Here is a 13,540-nt window from a genome sequence, read left to right as displayed (position 1 = left end):
ATGCATGTAGCTTAGGTCTAGTGAATTCCCTTGAAGAATTGTAAGTCAACAGCTTTCAAGACCACCATAGCTATATTTAAAATTAGTGTTTTGCCTATATATTTCCTAAATAGTTATATTATCTATTTATAACTTCATGTAAAATATCTCACAGTGTTTTTGCTTTTCACTTTGCTTGAATATTTTCTGCTTTTGTTGTTCCACTAACTTTTTCTCTAGATGACTCTTACCCTCTGATCTCTCTTCCTTCATTATATTTCTCAGTGAAGTCTCTGCTGACCTCTGTAATACTTCCACAGGGGCCATGCAAATCTTTTCTGTATTGTTCCAGTTTTCGTGTACGTGCCGCCAAAGTGAGCACTTCTGAGCTCTGGGCCAGGTTATATGCTCCTTCCATAGGTTTCCTTCACTCTTGTTTCATAAACATGTCCTCGCAGTTCCTCAAGCCCTCATCATCTTTTAACGGAACCTTTTACTTCTTGTCCTCATGAGGAGGACCATAGCTTTTTTTCTTCATTGCTGCTTCTCCAGTGCCAACCTTGGCACTTTCCCCATAGTAGGCACTGAATAAATATATATTTTTTTGTTGAATGGTTGAGGGAATGAAACAATGGACTTAAAAATACCTCCCAATCTCTAAGTTCCATGGGAATGTTCAGTATTCTTTCTCCACTGAGTTATTTGTTCCTAACTCTTGTTTCTTTGAACAGGTTGATGAACTCAAAAGGGAAATTATGTAAGAAGGGAGTACTGTAGAGAGTTGTCCTGGGTTTGGTTTTCTCTAACCATTTTCAGGTATCTTAGACTGATATTATAGCTCCATCTCCTTCATCTTATATCTTATCTTTTGGCAAATCAGAGTTCTATAAAAATCTATGTCAAATCAGTGTCAAATTGGTGATTTCTGAAGTTTTATATTCATAAGTGCTATCAGATTCCTCTATTTTCTTGTCTTGAAAAGACTTGATGTCATTTCGTGGCTTTGTCTGTGGGAGAGTAATGCATATTTGGGTCAATTCATAGAAAGTAACTAAGAAATTCTAACTAAACAGAAAGTAAAGTTTAGAAACTATATTCTCTTAATAGATACGTTAGGCAGATTATGGCTTAGTGTAAATGACTTAGTTAAACCATTTAAATCATGATTTTAAAATTATGAATGCTCTTTTATAGTTCTTCCTTTTGTAAATTAAACGCATACACAATTTTTAATTAGACAGAGAAAATGATTTGTTTAAAGTGTTTGATCACCTCATGTTTAAAAAATAAACATATTTCTTTAATATTTGAACAAGTAACATTTACATAAATTAATAATAGATAACTATACATGAATGTAGTGAAAAGTCTTTCTCCCCAATCTTGTCCTCAAGCCAGTTTTCAGCTGTACCTCCAATCAATAAACATTTTTCTTAGTTTCATAATATCATCTCATCTCATAGGAAATGGCTTGTTTAAAAGTGCAGAGTGTATTATCAGATAATTAAAGTAAATTTTTATAACCAAAAAGTGAGTCTCTTAAAATTAGTGCTGCTAAAATGTAGCAAAATAGGTCATGGCAGAAGATAGGCTATCTTCCTCACTAGAGCAGAGATCAGCAAATTTTTCCTATGTAAAGCACCAGATAGCAATTATTTTAAGCCCTGGAGGCCATAAAGTCTCTTCTACAACCATTCAACTCTGCTGTTGTAATTTAAAAGTATCCATAGCCAATATGTAGATGAATGAGCACATTTGAGATTGAATAAAACTTTATTTGTGGACATTGAAATTTGTTTTTCATAAAATTTTCACATGTTATGAAATATTATTCTTCTTTAAATTTGTTTCCAGCCATTTAAAAATATAAAATCAATCTTAGTTCGCAAGTTATAAAATAACAAACAGTGGGCAGGATTTGGCTTATTGGCTATTTGCTGACTCCTGATGTGGATCAAGATAATGTGGGTTCTAACACAATTTCATTTCTAATTGATTTTTTCTTATATATTTTTAAAATACTGTTTATTAAATATCTTAATTTTTTTGTCTTATATGTCCAATTCAATATATTAGGGAAGAAGATGTAACAATTGTTGCATGATGGTTAAGTGCTAGACACTTTTTTTTGGTACATTATCTCATTTAGTCCAGTTACCAACTCTGTGAAGTAGTTATTCTATTTTATAGATAAAGTAATGAGGAAGAAGGGGATTAGTAACATTCTCAAAGTTATATACTTGCTAAGAGGTGGACTGTAGTATTTAACGGAGGCTTATCACATTCTATGTTTATAGAATTGAACAACTATTTTTCAGTCACATAAATGTGCTGCTTCCACTTAGAGTTCTATGCTCGTGTTTAGGTGTTTCAAGCTTTGTTGTTTTTTATTTGTTGGTTGGTATTCAATGCTGTTATTTTCTCAAAGGTATGAACAGGAAAACTGAATTCATATTTATTTTCATTACATAATTTTCACCTCAGTGATTTTGCTTTACCTACCTTCCTTTTAAGGGGAACTGGATTAGAAAATAGGCAAATGGAGTTTGAAATACAGAGTAATTTTTTTTTTCAAATATGGTCCCTGTCTTGCAGTTATATATATAATTCAATTTTTAATTTTGCAATTTCAGTTCATTTCCTCTTCAATCCTCAAATGTTCAGAACATATGATGACACACCAATATTGGGAGATTGTTTTTCACAATGGTTAGAGGAAGAATAAAGTGCTTTTGTATGGGGATTATAAAATAAGTTACATATTCCTTCTCTGGACTTAAAAACAATTAAGAGTGATCCTTTTATTCAGCAACAGTATTGAATTACAGTCACAATGCTGATAGTAAAATTTGCTACCCTTTAAAATAGAATTCAACACAAAAAACACATTTTAATTCACTTTATTATTCTTTAAATTTATACATACCTTCATTGATACTGATTTATTTCATAGAGATTATTTCAAAATATGTAAGGATTCATTAAAGTATTTGAACAGGATTGTTAAAGTAAAAGCAAAAACTAAAGAGCATATCATTATAACTAATATTGCTTGTTTGGAAAAGGTTAAATTTTAAGTTTATTTAAATCTTGCACTAATAGTTTGAAATATGTTAATTAATTGGGTGGTTGGGACCTTCTACACTCATCAGCTATGCCATAAAATATTTTCTCTTCAGTTCTGGGAAATACCTGTTTTGGAAGCCCTTTTTAGGGATTTGTGGGTTAATCTCTGGTCTACAGGAGCATTCTGTAATTAAATAATTACATTAGTGGTTCCAAATCATAGAGTTTTAGAGATCAGACTATTTCTTTAATTTTGGTGATTGTTTAAAGGCTAATTATTAGAAGATTAGCCGAATGACCTGTAGATGTCAGAGACAATGATTTATTTCGTATCTGCCTATGAAATTTAAAGCAGAAGCTAATACTGAGATCATGCCATTGCATTTTGTTTTTTGATAAGAGTTGCAGTCATTACTTAATGACTACCAAGATAAATGAGGGGGGAAAATGCCCCTAGTATTTAAAATAAAAACTAAATACTGTGTGGTTAAATTGAAAACAGCTGGAAAGAATGTAGACTAATGCTATCCTAAATGGGAGACATTAATATCATTAAGAACACTAGTTGGACTTAAATTTAAAAAATTTTATACACTGCAAAATATTCACATTTTGAGATTTATAGGCATGAATCAGAAATCTATAGTTAAGACATGATAAGCCTGTTGAAAAATATCAATGTATAAATAGTTACACTTTATATACATGGCATAATGATTTAAGAAAGCCCTATGAGGTCACTGTATTCCCAGCAGCCCATGCAGTGCCCAATACATGTGAGGTATGCAAATACTTATTGAATTAATGACTGACACCTATCTTCTGTATACTTCGTTTCCTAAAGAAAAATACTATTTTCTTATATAGTTATATCAACCCTAGTGGAAATAGTACTATTATTTCTTTTTATAACCAAAGTACTATTATAAGTATAATTATTATTTCTTTTTATAACCAAAAAGCTGAAGTATTTATATTTGATTTTTGTCTTCAGGAAGTTATTTGACAATATTTTGCATGAAATTTATGAAATGCCCTTGCTTACATGAAATATAAAACTGTGTAACATAAAACACAAAGAAGAGGTTAAAGCCATTTTAAAAAAATTTAATTGAAATATAGCTGACATACATTATACTAGTTTCAGTTGTACAACATAGTGATTCAACAATTATATACATTATGATATACTTACCATGATAAGTGTAGTTACCATCTGTCACCATACAAAGTTAATACAATATTATTGACTATTTCCTATGCTCTACTTTTCATCCCTGTGACTTATTTTACAACTGGAAGTTTATACCTCTTAATGGGTAAAGGGGATTAAGAGGTACAAATCCATTTATTTATTCTTCATTCAAATAGAGTTAGCATTTCATGGAAGTACATACTTCATTTCTCAAGCTCTAATCCTCTGAATACATTTTAAAGTGAAATTTCCAACTGGCTGGTGCTAGGATAATAAACACAAGTCAGAAAATTTTAAGAATAATCAGTATAGTCAAATGGTCTACTGAAAATTGGATCTTACAATTTAGTAAAACCTAATTTTAATATAGCTTGAAATTATGTATAGTCATTGATACTTCAAATTGGGGTTCCCTATGAACATAATTACTTATCACTTGTATTATATATAACACCTTTGTTTAATAAGGTAGCAATACCAACAGAACCAAGGTTATAAAAACAGACAAAAAAAAGTGAGCATGATTCAAAAATAATTTTTTGAGGGGCTTTTTTTTTTAAGAGCCCAAATTGAGCTAAATTGTATTACATTCTCTCAGATATTTGTTAGAGTGGCTTTCAATTATCATTATCTAATTATCATTAGAATTATCATTAACTGATTTAGGCTTCTCTGGCTTTCCAATTTCCTATGTGTGACAGATACTACATTTAAATGAGTGTTGTTCACATTCACATACTTTTACAAATAGATGACAATTGAAAAATTGGAATTTTATCTTTGAAATTTCAAATATAAAGCCAAACTAGGGGTTCCTCGGTGGCTCAGTTGGTGAAGCGTCTGCTTTTGGCTCAGGTCATGATCTCAGGGTCCTGGGGTCCACCCCTGTGTTGGGCTCCCTGCTTAGGGGGGAGTCTGCTTCTCCCTCTGCCCTTTCCCCTGCTCATTCTCTCTCTCAAATAAATAAATAACATCTTAAAAAAAAAATAAAGCCCAACTGAAGAAAATTGAGATAGTGGTTGGCCATGTGGGGAACACTATCATAGTGGCCTTACCTAGATGAGGCCCATGGTGGAGTGTCTCAGACTCATCCTAGAATGCTTGATTTTGTGAGGCATCCAGAACTGTGCAATTTTCAAATCAACTGCTTCATATTTAGCAAGCAAAAGTATGGTTGATATAGAAACCATAATGTTAGGGTAATGACTTTGTTCACATACGATTTTCCACGCAAAATCATATACGTGGAAAGGGAAATTATAATCAGAATTATACTTTGGTAACATGGACTCAGAAATAGAGAAAAGGCAAGTGTGTGATTTGGAATAGTCTGTAGTATATAGTCCATGTTGTAGCTAATCTCTAGTAGGAGAATTATAGAATTTTCTTTCCTCCGTATTGAGAAGGTTGACAATTCATCTCTTCCATTGAGATGATTCAGCATAGAGAAATCAGTGTTGTGTCCGTTCTATAATGTAGTCTGCTTTTTCTTGCAGTGGACTTTAAGATCTACTTATTATACATTGATAAAAATGTATAAACCTTTTTTTTGTGGATTTTGAATTTGCTTCATCTCCAGGTGTAACCTTTTAATCAAATGCCTAAGAAGTAGGCACCATTTCTTTTCCCTTAAGAAATTCTAAAGGCTAAGACGGAGGCTTTGTTTTAATATGTTTTTTTCCTACTTAATGTTAATTTAGTTCTCAACAGCTTTCTTGGTTTCCCCATTTCCTCCCTATTCTTCATCTGAGAATAATCTCAGGACATAGACATTTCTGTATCAGCTCAAATAATTAGTCTCCCAAGTCTAGCAAATACATGTTAATAATAATTCTGTGGCTTGCACATATTTATTGCCTGGAGCAGGATTTCAAAATGAGAAAGTTTAAAGTAACGTACCTAGCCAGTTGTGTACTTTGAATGCAGAGACAATTTCCCTGATAGTCTTGTAGGAAATCAATTTACTCCATGGAACAATACCTCCATTTATGATTTTCTCTCAAAGTATGAATGTACTGAAAATGGTTATCTATCAAAGGCATTCAACATTGAAGTAGAGACACTCATTGACTGTGGGAGGCAATCTTTGCAAATTGTGGTTTTCTGAGATAGTGAATTACATATCTTTTTTTAAAAGATTTATTTATTTGAGACAGAGAGAGAGACAGCATGCACGTGCAAGCTGGGGGAGGGGCAGAGGGAGAGGAAGAAGCAGACTCTTAGCTGAGCATGGACCCCGTAGCCTGGCTAGATCCCACCACACTGAGATCCTGAAATCACGACGTGAACTGAAATCAAGAGTCAGATGCTTAACTGACTGAGCCACCCAGGCGCCCTGTGACTCACATATCTTACGGGAAACAATTCTCTCCTTTTCCCCCCCCATCCATCACATTCTAAGCTTTTGTCCTGAGTGCAAGAATACTGGGCCTTAATGATAGATAATCAGGCATTATCTCAAATTGCAAATGAAAGCCTACTTTCAACTAATAAAATTATTTGTGGGCTGACTGCCTATGAGAAGACAAGTCCCTTGGCCCAGGCAATATGGTACAAGTGGAGAGGCCTTTGCTGTCTCCCACCTATTCAATCTATCTACTCTTTCAGTGCCTTGACCTTCATATTCATAGCATTTATTCCAATTTGTAATTGAACATTTATTGTTATGTTTTTTCATTTTTTTATTCTTCTGACCATAATATAAACTTTGTGAGAACAGAGGCTATTTTTTCTTTTGTTCATTGCTTTATACATGATGCCAAGCACAATAGAAGGCATAAAAATTATTGAGTAAATGAATAAATGCTTTATGTAACCAAGCTGAGATTCTTCTTTCCACATGAATAGATTTAAAGAAATGCTAGATTTCTGACCAGTTGGGAAACTATTCAAATCTCATTTTATAGGTGGGGAGATTAAGCATCCCTGAAGATGGAAGAACCTGAAAATTTTCCAAATGCATTTTGGTCCACAAGAGTGCTATCAATTAATGTTAGTACAGTTAACTCCTATTTATACTCACTTCTTTCTGGATCATCATATTTCCCTTTTTAAATGGTTCTTGTAGTTATGAGACATGAAGATATGAAGACATCTCCATAGAGAAATAAGGATTATGATCTCTTTTTGTAATTGAGGATACTTTTCTTGTTAAACATAGAGTCTTGAGAAGGCCAATAATTGTTAAACATTGAAGGAGAGCTTCACTACATCAATAGCTTTTCTCACACTATTCTGTTAGCATCAAAATGAAAACTGTGTGCTTTAGAAGATATGAGCAGGTGTTAAGCAATACCCAAGTTGGATTGTGATATCATTGATAATCCACTTTGTCACTAACTTGACAATACACATTCTAGTCATGATATCATTTATATAATCCTTGGTTTGCCCAGAGAAAGAATGGAAATATAGTGTGACCTGTCAGAGGTCTCTGTGTGTTTCGGTTATTTGAGAATTTCCTTTGCTTTTGAATTGCTGCTTGAGAAGGGATAAACTTTGAATGACCTAAATGTACTTGGGAGGAAACAGTGTTTCTAGGATCAAATGGAGGAGTAAGCTGTCTGAGCCTCTTTAGTTCATTGCAGCGTTTTTTGTTATAAGTCATTTGGTTTAAGCCTTGGTTTATAAGAAGAGCTCAATAATTTGATTATTCATCAAAGCACATTAATAGAGTGGAAGATTATCCTATAAACATTCCTTTAACATGTAAAAGTTCAGATAGAGAATGGAAGTAACTGACTTTGGCTCAGCTTTAGGGAATAGTTAGATCTATTAAAAAGTATGTTCTTGTTGATAAATTATTGGGGATTGCAATACAGTCACAATTTTTCTACTTTTTTCTTTTTATTTCATTTAATAAATATTATGCACATTGAATTCTGCTAGGTATGAGGAAAATTCAATGATGAAATTAGAAGCATATGGTCTCAAGGATTATATATGTCTTCTCTTGTTTATTTCAACAGTTTCCTTCTTTTCTGGTTAATACGACTCATGTTCCAAGATTGCGCTTGGAAATGTTAAAAGAGTTCCAGGATGTTAAGTTTAAAAATGAACTTAGCTGTTGAATGGTTCTGTTGATGTTAGTCCTGGAAACTCAATTTGATGTCCAAATACATTACATGGAAACTGTACGAATCACCTACTTATCCCTGTTTTTTGCTTGGCTACTGCTGGTGTTTATGATACTATTCAGAGTCAGAATGAGTTGTTCCTGGCAGCATGTACTGTTAGCCCAAACTCTGATGTTTTAAAAAGATGTTTTATGGACTGAAGTTTTAAATCAGAATATTATTTCTGTTGATCCTCATTTGCTATCACTGTGAAATAAATAAATGTCAACATGTGATAGGACATCCCTTTCCCAAGAGGGGAGAAAAGACTAATGAAGACATGTTTACTAAAAAAACTCACTTTACTATGTAGTGTTGAGCAAAGGAAGCTGAAACACGAATTTGAGTTTCTTTTTTATTAATTTTTCATTTTCTTATTTTAATTTTTTCGACTTTTTATTTAAATTCCAATTATTTAACATACAGTGTAATATTATTTTCGGGTGTCGAATTTAATGATTCATCACTTACATAGAACACCCTGTGCTCATCACAAGTGCCCTCCTTCATACCCATCGCCTATTTAACCCATTCCCTGCCCACCTCCCCTCTAGTAACTCTCAGTTTGTTCTCCATAGTTAAGAGTCTCTTTCCTGGTTTGCCTCTTTTTTATTCCCGTGTTCATCTGTTTGTTTCTTAAAAATTCCACATATGAGTGAAATCATATGGTATTTGTCTTTCTCTGACTGACCTATTTCGCTTAGCATAATACTCTCTAGCTCTATCCACGTCCTTACAAATGGCAAGATTTCATTTTTATGGCTGGGTAATATTCCATTGTGTATATATACACTGCATCTTCTTTCTTTATCAGTAAATAAATATCAGGATACATTTGGGCTCTTTCCATACTTTGGCTGTTGGTGATAATGCTACTATAAACATAGGGTGCATGTGCCCCTTCAAGTCACTATTTTTGTATCCTTTGGGCAAATATCTAGTAGTGCAATTGCTGGATTGTAGGGTAGTTCTATTTTAACCTTTTGAGGAACCTTCATACTGTTTTCCAGAGTGGCTGCATGAGTTTGCATTCCCATCAACAGTGTAAGTGGGTTCTTCTTTCTCTACCTCCTCAACAACACTTGTTGTTTCTTGTGTTGTTGATTTTAGCCATTCTGACAGGTATGAGGTGATATCTCATTGTAGTTTTGATTTGTATTTCCCTGATGATGAGTGATGTTGAGCATCTTTTCATGTGTCTATTAGCCGTCTGGATGTCTTCTTTTGAAAAATGTCTATTTGTGTCTTCTGCCCATTTTTCAACTGGATTATTTGTTTTTTGGGTGTTGAGTTTGATAAGTTCATTATAGATTTTGGATGCTAACCTTTTATCAGATATGTCATTTGCAAATATCTTCTTCCTTTCTGTAGGTTGCCAAAACTTTAGTTTTGTTGATTGTTTCCTTCACTCTGCAGAAGCTTTTTATTTTGATGAAGTCCCAATAGTTTATTTTTGCTTTTATTTCTCTTGACTGAGGAGACCATATCTAGTAAGAAGTTGCTATGGCCAATGTCAAAGAGGTTGCTGCCTGTGTTCTCTAGGATTTTGATGGTTTCCTGTCTCACATTTAGGTCTTTCATCCATTTTTGGATTTATTTTTCTGTATGGTGTAAGAAAGTGGTCTAGCTTCATTTTTTTGCATGTTGCTGTCCAGTTTTCCCAACACCATTTGTTGAAGAGGCTGTCTTTTCTCCATTGAATATTCTTTCTTGCTTTGTCAAAGATTAGTTGACCATATGGTTGTGGGTTTATTTCTGGGTTTTCCGTTCTGTTCCATTGATCTATGTGTCTGTTTTTGTACTGGTACTATACTATCCTGATGACTACAGCTTTGTAATATAACTTGAAGTCTGGAATTGTGATGCCTCCAGCTTTGCTTTTCTTTTTCAACATTACTTTGGTTATTTGAGGTCTTTTGTGGTTCCATACAAATTTTAGAATTTAGAATCTAGCTCTGTGAAAATTGCTGGTGGTATTTTGATAGGGATTGCATTGAATGTGTAGGTTGCTTTGGGTAGTATAGACATTTTAATATTTGTTCTTCCAATCCATGAGCATGGAATGTTTTTCCATTTCTTTGTGTCATCTTCAATTTCTTTCATCAGCGTTCTATAGTTTTCAGAGTACAGATCTTTTACCTCTTTGGTTTATTCCTAGGTATTTATGGGTTTTGGTGCAATTGTGAATGAGACGGATTCCTTGATTTCTCTTTCTGCTGCTTCATTATTGGTATATAGAAATGCAACACATTTCTGTACGTTGATTTTGTATCCTGCCACAAATTTGAGTTTCTTGACAGCTCTGCATAATCAGAGCAAGAAAGTTAATACACAAATAAGCCTATCCAGGTACTCCTAGTCACCACTTTATGGAACTTCCAAATGCTGGGAAATACTGATTCAGCCTTCATTTTTCTCACTGCTACCAGCAGCCATTTTAGTCTAATTACATTAAATTGCCAAAATAAAGACATCTCTGATTACTTCATGGAGAGAGACTCTAGTACAGACCAGACCGACTAGAAATCCTGCTGAAATAATCACTGGGCTCTTGAGCTGTTTTTGTTATTTCAGTAAACTTATGACAAATCCACATTTCTCAGAGATAATACTGTGAAGCTTACTAAAATGTCTGTTTGCTTTGGGGTGAAACTTTATTACACTTGTGTGATAACAATGGTTATAAGAATACCAGGTTACCAAATGTGTGAGAAAGAAAACATTAATTGAAAGGCTTCTTCATGTCAATTTCTACATTAGGTATTTCCTGTGCATTCTTATTTCATTCTCATTCATATTAGGAGGTTGGAATTGCCATTCCTGTTTTTCCACCTAGAGGAAACTGAGTCTCAGTACAGTGAAATACCCTGGGTGCTTTTAGAGTCCCACAGCCAGGCAGTCTTAGAGCTGGATTTAAATGCAAGTTGTGTAGCTGTGAAGTTTGTACGTGTTCCTTAACGTTATAATCTTCAGAGGGCGATTTGTCCTTCTGGAAGTGTGCTTGGGGATTTTGCTCTGAGTGCTCTGAGGGTCTATTTTCCCGGATGAGGTTGGTAAAAAAGAATGGGCCCAGCTCAGCTTAGTTAAAGAAAATACCTTCCAAGCTGTAAACATCAAAGTCCACAGACTGCATTTGAAGGAATGGGAGGGGCAACCCCCACAGACTCTGCGGAAGAATAAAAGTGATGAGGCTATTAGAAGATATGGTTTTTCATCGCTGGGTGGTGATAAGGTCAAACGCTTATGTTCCATAAAATCTTTATTTACAGTAAATACTTGGCCTTTCAAAGTTCTTGTCTGAACTTCACACAAATAACCCTGGGAAAGAGGGAAGAGGCCGAAGTCTAATTGGCTGAACTAATTAGTTAGTTGCAGTTAGGACAAGAGTCTCTCACTTCTGACTCGGATGATGTGATTTCTAGCATGACGTATTTTTTTTAAGACTTTATTTATTTATTTGAGAGAGAGAGAATGAGAGCCAGAGAGCACAAGAGGGAAGAGGGTCAGAGGGAGAAGCAGACTCCCCGCCGAGCAGGGAGCCCAATACGGGACTCGATCCCGGGACTCCAGGATCATGACCTGAGCCGAAGGCAGTCGCTCAACCGAGCCACCCAGGCGCCCCTAGCATGACGTATTTTGAAATGATCTAATGTCGCCAGAGAGCAGCTATTTAGATCTTCGTAAATGACATTCAGAAAGTGATTTTGAAAGGATAAGCTTTTTAGGGAGTAAAATGATGGTTAAACCTTGTGGTAGTGATGTTACTTGGTACAAAAGGCATATCTTATTTTGTTAATGTTTTATTTTTATTACATAAGTAATACATGGACACTATGGGAACGTTAGAAAATACTGATTAACAATAACCACCAGAAACTTCAAAAAAACCTATAATTTCACCAATGCTAATTATTTGATATGTAATACTTGATACTTAGATGTATCAAGTATTATGTAGATGTATGGCTTTACCCAAACAGGGTCAAATCACAATAGTATTTGGTAACCTGTTTTTGGGTTTATTTACTTGTTTTTCCATTTAACAGCATGTCGTGAATGGCTTTACATCATTTGTGATTGCATACTATTCCATACTACTGATGCATCAAAAAATATTTATCTGACTTTGTATTATTAGGCAATTACATTGCTTTGATTTTTCACAATCAGAACAAGATTACCATGAATAAGGCTACAAAAATTGTTTGTCGTGATAAGGCTACAAAAGAAGTTTTATATAAACTTCTGCCATGTAACATTGTTATTATTCAAATTGCTAATAGCTTCCTAACGTTTTATTTGCCCTTTATTGAGGCTTGCACATTTTGTATATTTCTACATTTTATTAGTTCATACATGTATATATTTTCTTTCTTTTGTATGCTCTGCCATTCCTGTTATGCCTATAAGAAACTTTTCCACATTTACTGTGTTCCTCAGTATGTCAGCCATTTCATAGTGTTAAACAACAGTGTCCTTTTGGGATTTAACATTTAGATTGTATACATTTTTTTGTTGCTGTTGTAGAAAGCCCTTGTTGCTTAAATTATGATCATTCATATTTTTCTGAGTTATAAGGCTTGTGTGTTTAGGAAACATGGTCTCAGTATCATGGACTTTCCTTAAAATTAACATCTGATTTTGTTTACTAGAGAAAAGGTTATGGGTTATATTTTCTGAAGAAGTGATGGGCTCTATATTTTGAACACCACACATCCTGAGACTAAATAAAGATAAATAAAAGATTTTTAGAAAGAAACAGAGAGGAATATTGTAACAACTTATTTGCTATTAATAAATGCACAGTGCTCTGCAAAATAATCATGTTAACCAGTACACTGGTCTTCCTGCATCATCAACATTTCCTTAATAGTCTGTCAAGCAATGCTGAATCAAAGATAGCATTAAAGAAATTAGAATCAGCTGCTGGAGCTGAAATGTTTACATCCTATAAAATCTTTCCAAAGTAATGGTAAAAACAAGACTCAATTCCTTTGATCATGCAACTGGATGAAAGGAGTTTGTGGCTATAGACAAATTTTTTCTCTTGAACAAATATCTGAACGGAAGATCATAATGTCTCCACAGCTAGTTCCTTGCAGGTCCACATTTGTGCCTTTTCCACGACTTTAGCCATCAGTATCGGATTCAAGAAAAAGGTACTGTAGGGTAGGCTATAGTATCA

At 34.1% G+C, this 13,540-nt stretch overlaps 1 protein-coding gene and 1 non-coding gene across 4 annotated transcripts in view; one reads left to right on the top strand and one right to left on the bottom strand.

The window, feature by feature from the left end:
- The window catches only part of KCNT2 (potassium sodium-activated channel subfamily T member 2), a 362,885-nt gene that overhangs the window by 56,176 nt on the left and 293,169 nt on the right, over positions 1-13,540 (top strand). The gene's annotated exons all lie outside the window — the stretch shown is intronic.
- On the bottom strand, positions 254-361 carry LOC113933763. The gene has a single exon (XR_003523466.1). It is a non-coding gene; the product is annotated as a U6 spliceosomal RNA (small nuclear RNA).

Source organism: Zalophus californianus, chromosome 10 (genome assembly GCF_009762305.2).
Source record: "Zalophus californianus isolate mZalCal1 chromosome 10, mZalCal1.pri.v2, whole genome shotgun sequence".
NCBI classification, from domain to species: Eukaryota; Metazoa; Chordata; class Mammalia; order Carnivora; family Otariidae; genus Zalophus; species Zalophus californianus.
This window is presented reverse-complemented; position numbering and strand designations above follow the sequence as displayed.